Source organism: Vicia villosa, linkage group LG7, assembly GCF_029867415.1.
Source record: "Vicia villosa cultivar HV-30 ecotype Madison, WI linkage group LG7, Vvil1.0, whole genome shotgun sequence".
Lineage (NCBI taxonomy): Eukaryota > Viridiplantae > Streptophyta > Magnoliopsida > Fabales > Fabaceae > Vicia > Vicia villosa.
In genome coordinates this window covers 8,099,271-8,108,770 of record NC_081186.1, presented here as the reverse complement: position 1 = coordinate 8,108,770, position 9,500 = coordinate 8,099,271, and positions in this window count along the sequence as shown.

Below are 9,500 nucleotides of genomic sequence, written 5' to 3'. Positions count from 1 at the left end.
GATATTCAAAGTTGTTAAGGAGAATAGTGATCATTGTATTTTGATGTAACCTTTAATTATAAGTTACCATTTTCTATATCTTTGTAATCCATGGAGTCATGTCGTTCGTAGGCTACCATTCCATTAATAAATTTTGAGCCTTATCTCAGTTCTTGGAATTCTTATCTTTTATTGTATCTTACAAAAATTGCTTTTGAAATTAAAAAGATTTGAAACAAAGTCGAAATCACGTTTTCAAAAAAAATGAAAAGATAGAACATTTTCTTAAAATTCGTGGATACGAAGGGAGATGTTGACCTTGGTTGCCAAGAGAGTTGGTCCTCGAAGCGAGAAATTAAGCATCAGTTGACATTGTCCCCTACAAAGCAGTTGAGTCTTGATAGAGGTTGTCTCCAACCAAAGGCGAGTTTTCTTCTCGGAATGTGTTCCCTTTTTAAAGGGGTTTCTTCTCAGAATGAATCCTGTCGATATTAAAGATTAATTTGAGTAATACTCTCCTCCCCAGCAAATTTTTCCTCCACAGAAAGATGTTACTGACAGTTGGCTAGTACCTGGTTATACCCTGGAGTTGTCATTCCCCAATGTGGTCATCTCTGTTACATGTCTGTTTCGTTAGCATGTGCATAACATTCATTCATCATTTTTCACTTTTCATACATGCATGCACATTGTTTGCTTCATGTTGACATGAAAATTATTATTCGCCAAGCGATGTCTTTACTCTCTCCATTTAAGCGTCATCTTAGGCAGAAAGGCCCGAAATCCTTATGTTTCCCCAGAGAGTTTGTTCCTCATGGGAGGATTTTGTTTCAGCTTATTCGTCCATTTAAGTATAGGATGAACCCCAATTGAGCATATTCCTCAGTGAGAAGTGTCTTGCTTGGATTGAACCCCAATCTTGCTTGCATTTATTTTGCACAGTTGAAAACTTGGTATCCTCAATAAAAAAACTTGTATGCGATTCTTCAAAAATTTGGATTTATATCCTTGGCAGTTGATATTGCCGCTACTTCCAAATTAATCACCCTACAGCAAGCAATGGCCTCTTTATTTGAGCAACTTGTATGTCTGGCATTTCCTTCTTGAAAGAAGATGACACTCTCTACGGAGCAATTAAATTATTTCTCTTGAAGAAACTTGTGAACAATAGGTCTCTCAGTGTAAGAGACAGTTCATGACAAGAGTTCCAATATATGGTTAGCCTTCTCAAGATGATGAAGACAGTTTGTTGCAAAACATGGTAGTTATCCTTTATGAATGGAAGTCTCTCCAGCAGTCGAGGCAGTTCATATTGAAGTTTGTTCTTTCCCAAAGAAATATAGGCCTCTCATTGTCAGAGACAGTTCATTGAGGAGCCTAGTGTTCTTTCCCAATTAAAGATAGGTCTCTCAGCGTCAAAGATAGTTCATCGAGGAGCCTGATGTTTTTCTTTCCCCAGTGAGTGAAAGTCTCTCAAGCGGCAGGAATCGTCTATAATGTTGATTAGTCTCTCTAGTGTTAGGGACGATTTGTTCTGAATCCCCCAGTGGACCTGGTCCCTTTAACCTAATTTGAAGGAAGGATGTTGTTTACTTACTTATTCCATATAAAAACTAAAAAATATATATTACATTCATATCATATATGTTGGCTCTCTGGGTCAAAATTAAGCTATCATTTTGTATTTAAGTCCCTCTACCATGATGAGATGAAGATTCCATCATCCCATCATCAAGTATCAAGAACTTAAATAGTGGCAACTGTTGTACCCCAATTTTTTACCACTGAGATCCCACCCTATTTCAAATATTATGATCATCATCATTATCATTATCATCATGCATATGTTATTTCCTAACCAAAATACCAAAATATTGTTGCTTGTTGCTTGTGTCCCAAGACAGAAGACTGGTCAAAGGGAGACCAATCAAATTAGGGTTTTGAAAACCAAAAAGGAGTTCAAGCATTCTTATATGCTCAAATGATTAACCCCATCAAAATTAAAGTCCAAGAATAGCTCAATTGAAGATCAACAACTTCCAGACTCATCTGGTGCACAAATTAAGGTTTTTGACCAAATTCAACTGGGAAGTTGACTTTTGATCAGGACATGGTTCCATGGCTTAAACTATGATTCAAGGATCTTCAATTCAACATTATAATCCACTCACATCATCTATTTGAAGAGAAGAGCTTGATTCAGTTGGAAACTACAAGATTGCATTTCATCTAGAAAAAGTCAACTGTATAGGTCAAAATTTGGTCAACTAGGGACTTTTGAAGATCAAAATCATCAACATATGATTATTCAAGTCATGTGATCAAAGAAAATCAAGAAAGTCAATCATGAATCAAAAAGTCAACAAAAGTCAAAGTTAGAAATGTTAGAACAAGAAATGTTCTGATCAATATTCTTAGTTTTGATGACAACATTATAAATGAATTTTGTATAAGACAATGCGGTACTCTAATTCTTTACATTTTTCCATTTCAGGAAAAGTATAAAAGAGTATGCACAAAATCAGCGTTCAGAAGCTCTGACCCAGAAGATCTGGATGGCTTCATCAGAACATGGTCTAGTAGACATCAAAAGATGGTCTTAAAGAGATCAGAACATGATCTGGAAAGCATTAGAAGATGGTAGTCAGAAGCAAGGCTCTGAAGATCTGATGGTATCACGTTCAAAAGAACTTCCAAAGTCTGATGACTGAAGTTGCATCTGAACCAAAGCTGGAGACTTTGATATTCAAAGGTTTATTCTAACTCCGAGTCCAGAAGCAAGTACAAGATGAAAAGGCTATAACTTCAAATTTGTCTAACTGACAAAAGGAACGTTAGAAACTACAAAAGGCAAAGGCAAGAAAAGCAGTTGAAGCATGGCTCGAGGTAGTTGACAAAAGAGTGAAACATTAAATGCAGCAGTGTACTATTCACGCAAAGCATTAAATGCACTCAACGGTCACATTTTTCTCACTGCCTATGTATAGAAGTTCAGATGCTGAAGCAGCAACAACTCTCTCACGCTAAGTACTAAAACGCTGCTAAAAAAGATTTCACACAAAAACAAAGAAGAACTTCATCTTCAACCTCACAATATTGTAATATTTTTATTGATTTTTAGAACTTAAACTTAAGAGAAAAATCACTTGGTGATTATAGCTTTTTAAGAAGCAATTTAATCTCTTGTAATATTTGTTTTACATCTTTTGTAAAAGGAAGTTCCTAGAGTGATCAATTTGTGATCTGTAGACTCTAGAAGACTTAGAAGTTGTCTAAGTGGAGAACCATTGTAATCAAGATTGATTAGTGGATTAAATCCTCAGTTGAGGTAAATCACTCTGTCAGGGGTGGACTGGAGTAGTTTAGTTAACAACGAACCAGGATAAAAATATCTGTGTGATTTAATTTTATCTACCTTTTTTAGAAGAAACCCTTATTCAATCCCCCCTTTCTAAGTGTTTTTCACTCCTTCAATTGGCATCAGAGCGCCGGTTCTAGGTGCAAACACTTAACAGTGTTAGAGAAAAGATTCAGGAGAAAAACACAAAATGGTTGATCTAGCTACTCCAACTCCTACTGAGCAAAACAACAATGGTAACAATGGAAGTAGTAGCTTCAATGGTTACAATTGACCACCAGTATTTGATGGTGAAAATTTTGAATACTTGAAAGATAGACTTGAAAGTTACTTTCTATATCAAGATGGTGATCTGTGGGATTTAGTGTTGGATGGTTACACACATCCTGTGAATGCTCGTGGAGTCAAGATTTCTAGATAAGCTATGAGTGATGACCAAAAGAAAGAGTTCAAGAATCATCACAGGTGTAATACGTTGAACTGACTTTAAAAAAATGTCGCGGTAAGCAAGAGTCGCCACCGACTTTTATTTTATCCAATTGGAAAGGCTAAAAGAACAGGAAAAAACCTTTTAAAGATTTTGAGTTCGGGGGGTAAGTTATACAAAGGGAAGGTTTAAAGCACCCTTTGTATCCATGGGCTCTTAATTGTATAGCTCACTTTGTTTTCAAAAAAGTTTGTAATATGAATAAGAAAAGATTTTGAAGAAGAACTTTAGCTTTTAAATAAGTGTAGTCTTTTTTAATTGATTTGAAAAGCATTTTGAATTTTGAATTGAATATGAGCAAGCATTTAAGAACACCTACCCTAAGATCGTCTTTTTTGTTCTTTAAGTCTTTCGGGCAAAAGGGTATATCCATACCATGAGAGGGCATGAAGTCTTTCAATTGGATATTCAAGGTTCATCGAAGTTATCGTTCGCCACAAGACTGTCCCTACCATAAAGAGGGTAGGTGTTGCACCCCAAAATTTGCCCACCCAATTTTATTTATAACTGGCTTTAGTTTCTCATAACATATGCATAACTCCATTAGGTCATCTAACACATAATGCATCATTAATCAATAATCTGACATGGGATCAAGGATCTTGGAAATTAGGGCTTCTAATTCACTCAAGCTTAATTCATCTGGCAATTTTTTAAGTATCGGATGGGAAATTATGGTTTTAGCTTATGATCAGTATTGGTTTCTTTCTCATCAGGCTATAAGAGCTTTTCTTCATCTGATGTCGTCTAAGCCCAAAGAGATAAGGTTCATTTCCCTGTGGATGAGTATGGTTTTATCATCACCTCAAGAGCTTCGTCATTAATGAGCATTTCAAATAAGGAGAACAATGTTACTTATCCATATTGTTGAGTTTTAATTCATCAGTCAAGATTCATTGAATTTCATGATTAAAGTATTATGGTGTGCTATAACATGAGTGATGAAGTTGAGAATTCATTTTAATCAAGACAATTCTTGTTCTCACCATTAATACTTGTGGCGTCAATTGCAAGTCAGGCCGGGTGTTTAATTGAGTAAGAATTTCATTAAAGATACATATTGAGTGAGATTGGAGAAGATTTGGGGTCAATGAAATAATTAAAGGGAATTACAGTCCCTAAACATTTTGATTTAAGCTGGAAAGTCCATGTCATTTATAATCTCAAGCTCAAAGACCATTTCTATCATTACAATTATATTCCATACACACAAAAATGTCCAATATCCATTACAAAGAACCAAGCTACAAGAAGGATTTCATAAAAATATTCCTAATCCTATCAATACTCTACTGTTTCTACAATTTTGGAACATAGAATAAGAAAAATGATACAGCACATGATTATTTCTAAACATATGGTCTATAAGTTCATGAACTCCATTGAACAAGTACAAATCTTCAACTTCCATGGGCTCTGTTTGGCTTTCAAGTGTTGAGAACTACCCGCATTAAAACACCATCCACATACAGCCAGGGTGCACTCCTAATCAGCAAACTGGACCAACCGACCATCGTCTTGTCTTGCCACTGATTCAACAATTTAACCTCGACAAACCTATGCAATACGTACCTGCCCAACATAACCCATCAATGAAAAATCAGAAGCAAAGACCCTGCAGTATTCGAAACAAAATTTCAATGCATTCACAAAATCTACTAACAAGTCCTCTAATATCTTCTAATTCTTTTAACTGATTTCCCTAAGAGTTTAAACCTTAACCAAATACCAGTTCAGCAACTAACCTCCTTATATTTCCTAACTGTCAGCTAACATACCAGTTTGTAACAATCCATAACTACCTCCTAACCACATTTCAGACCAATGAACAACAAGTAACATAATTCAGTTACATAACTACCCCAAAACAGAATCGCAACTACCTAACTGATTTCTCTAACCAATCCTAACCAATTTATAACAACTTCTAAAGCCTATAACCAATTCTCAACAGAATTCTAACCTATAGCAGAAACAGAATTAACAGAAAATCAGAGAGAACTCACCTCTATATATCATCAGCATTCTTCAATTCATTCATCACCATCCCCATTTCTCCTTCAACCATTACATAACCTTCATCTCTCACACTCTGCCCTCACTCAATCTCCATCATTCTTTCCATCCCTTCACCACTGTTTCCACCCTCAACCACAATTCACCACCTTCATCCTCTTCACTTCATCACTCTCTTCACTTCACCATTTTCACCGCATCCTCTACTCTCCATCATCTTCATCCTTGCATCGCAATTGGCATCACCTTCACACTCCAACTCAATCTTCATTTGCAATCATTCATACAACTTCACTGCAATCTACAAATCTCCAATAAATCTTCAAGCCACATTGTAACACGATTCGATAACCTCAATTCGCTTCGCTTCGTATCGGCATCAAATCGACAGTTCTGCAGATATTCAATCTTTAACATCATCACCATCGCAAGCATAGAAGAAAAAAAACGGAATTGAAGCTTACCGGTTCTTGAAGCTTTCTCTGGATTCCTCATCATCGCTTCAAACATCATTCATCCTTGTCAAGGTTATTGGAGTAGCCGTTGGGTTCTTCTGAAGAATCTATCGCGTTCAAGAATTCAACCGCGGAGAGAGTGAATCTGAGGTGAGAGGCCGGAGAAGATACGAGAGCGAGGAAGATATTAAGACGTGGTAATCAAGCGGCGAGTGGCGGAGTTTCCTTTTGTCGTTAGGAGAAAGGAATATGCGCCGCCGTGGAGTTTGTTAAGTGAACAGAATTGGGAACTCCGCTGTTCACATGTCTGAGTCGAGATGGAGAGAACGAAATCGCATCAGAGATAGGGAGAGGGAGATCGCGTCTCCGCCGCTTTGCGTGAGAAGGAGAAGGACGTTTGGGAGCAGATACGTCACAGGTATTTCTAACCCTAATTCCTAATTTAATTTCCTTTTCTTTTATTCAATTAATCTTTTTTTTTATTTTATCTCTGTAATATTGGATCAAATAAACATTGGGCTACGAATCCATATCCACACCCCCAGTAGTCCATGGCATCATTTTTGACACGTAAGAAAAATCTGAACAAAAGACCACCTTGGGCCGAATTCGCTGCAAGGCCTAACGCCATCATTTTTGTGCTGTTGTTTGAAACTGAATAACAATAATTTCTTTGGGCCAGACCTGGGCCCTGTGCCCCAATTACTCATTACAACTCTATTCTCAGTTTACACCCCCTGTTTCAATTTTGTTTAATTAATGAACTTAGGTCTTTTATTTAGATTTGTTTTCCTATTTATTTTAGGTGATAAAAATACTAATTTTCTCCCATCATTTTGAGACTTCAATACATATTTTTTCATATAAAAATAATCATAAAAAATATTAGTTTTTAGGCTATTTGTTTTTAGTCTTTTTACTTGACTTGTAATTCAATTTCTCTCATAAAAATCAACATAAAAATAATAGTACTTTTAATTCACTTTTGTGCTATATGTTGACTTGTTCTATTTCATGCTCTTGTACTATTTTCATGTATCCTACTTGTTGACTTCTAATTGTGATCTTTATTTTCATATTCTTTTATTCCAAACCTTAGGTAGAAACCATGATAACACTAGGTAGAAATTCCCTTCATACTTAGTCTAGTTTCTTTTCATTTTCAACTTTAAAACACTTAACAATATCCAAATGAAATCCCCATAAAAAATACCAAGAAAATACTAAAAAACATTTAATAAAAAAGTGAAAATCATTAAATAGGGAATGGAAGCTTGAATCTCCCTTGCTTAAGGGAATCATTCGAGTGCTTGGATCTCCCTTGCTTAAGGGAACCATTCGAGCGTAAGTTCCCAATTTCTAAAAAACACAAACCAAAGAGCAACTCGAGTCTCCCTTGCTTTAGGGTTCCACTCGAAACGCTCAGAATCTCTTCTTCATCTCGCCTCCGAGGCATTCTTTCCCTTAATCGGACATGTTGCTTCCTTTCGATCGCAGACTAGTAACGCATAAGACTCCACTCAACGAGCTGCTATCCTGACGCTAGATTGCGAATGTAACTCCGTCCACTAAAAACACAAAAACAAACAAAAACTAAAGAGCCGAACTACGGCGCTCTGATTCATGAAAAGGATACGTAGGCATTAGGTCGCGGGGCCTAAGCAAGCACAACTATTTATAACCCTTATTTTCCCCGTGTTTCCTCTTATTCCTCTTATGCATTCCCTTAGCATTAAGCTTTAGATTTATAGTACACACTCTTTAGATAACAACAAACATAGGTGGATACCATCGAGTACGATGGCCGTGAGGGGTGCTAGCACCTTCCCCTTGCGTAACCGACTTTAGTACCCTATCTTTGGTCGAAAGACCTAGTTCTTATTCATTTTAGGGTTGCTGACGTTCCTATCCTTTTAGGATAGATATGTTAGTGGCGACTCTGTTGCTCATCATTTCGCGAGCGTGCGACAGCTGGCGACTCTGCTGGGGACCCTAAGCAAGTCGATCCTAGCCTTTGTTTGTTGTTTGTTTATTGGGTGTGCTTATATATAGTTTATGTTTTGCATTGTTTACTTTATGCTTGCATATCATGTTTATTTTCTCGCACTCTGGACTATATTATGGGCCCCCGTGGGGGCCACATATTTTTCTGTTTGTCTTTGCAGGTGGGGGGTTTTGTGAGGTAAAAGGCCCACTACCCAGGCCAGTGACACATAGGATTAGCGTGGATGCTCATGTTGACTCCCGTAGCGCTTGCTATGATCGAGCTTGACATGGGGTACCACAACTGGGCGAGGTTCTTTCATGGAACACTGTGTCTGGAACGCTTGTTGCCTCAAACACTTTGTACCCCATGGGAACTGTAGACCCTAGTGACCATTAGGGATCACTTGTCCGTGTCTAGACTACATACCCGTGAGATTGGGATGGGACAGGAAACTTGACCTTTATCATACCCAGATTTCTTCTATTTAATAAAAGGCGTCAAACTTTTGATCTTGGGACATTTGACTTATACTGAAGTTCTACATCAGTTATCTATCAAAATCAACGTCGAACCTCTGAATCTAGAGGATTCGATCATATTTGACTTATACAGAAGTTCTACATCAGTTATATATCAGAATCAACGTCGAACCTCTGAATCTGGAGGATTCGACCATCTTTGACTTATGCAAAGGTTATCTATCAGACTCAACGTCGAACCTCTAAATCTAGAGGATTCGACCATCTTTGACTTATGCACAAGCTATTTATCCATAAAGCAACATCGAACCTCTGAATCTGGAGGGTTCTACCATATCTTATTGACCACGAGAAGCTGTTATCCAAGAGGCTTTGATCCTTGATCCTGATTTATATTGCATTTGCATCATCATTAACATTTTGCATCCATGCATATGCATCCATGGTTACCAAGACTCTTACCTCCTACCTCTCCATCAAATCAGACAAGACGATTCCTATCTGACAAGAGCTCACAAACAAAGAATCATGGGGATTATAAACAAGATCAAGCTACTATCAAAGAATCTCATGCATCCTCATGTGGCACCTTCCATCAATGGAGCCTAAAGACTTTGTGTTTGTCAGAGAACATTTCTTTTTAAGCATTTTCAATTGTATTACTCTTGTTGTTATCAGGTACTTCTCATTGTAAGAAACTCATTCTGTTTGAATAAATAAAAATAATGTAATATACATG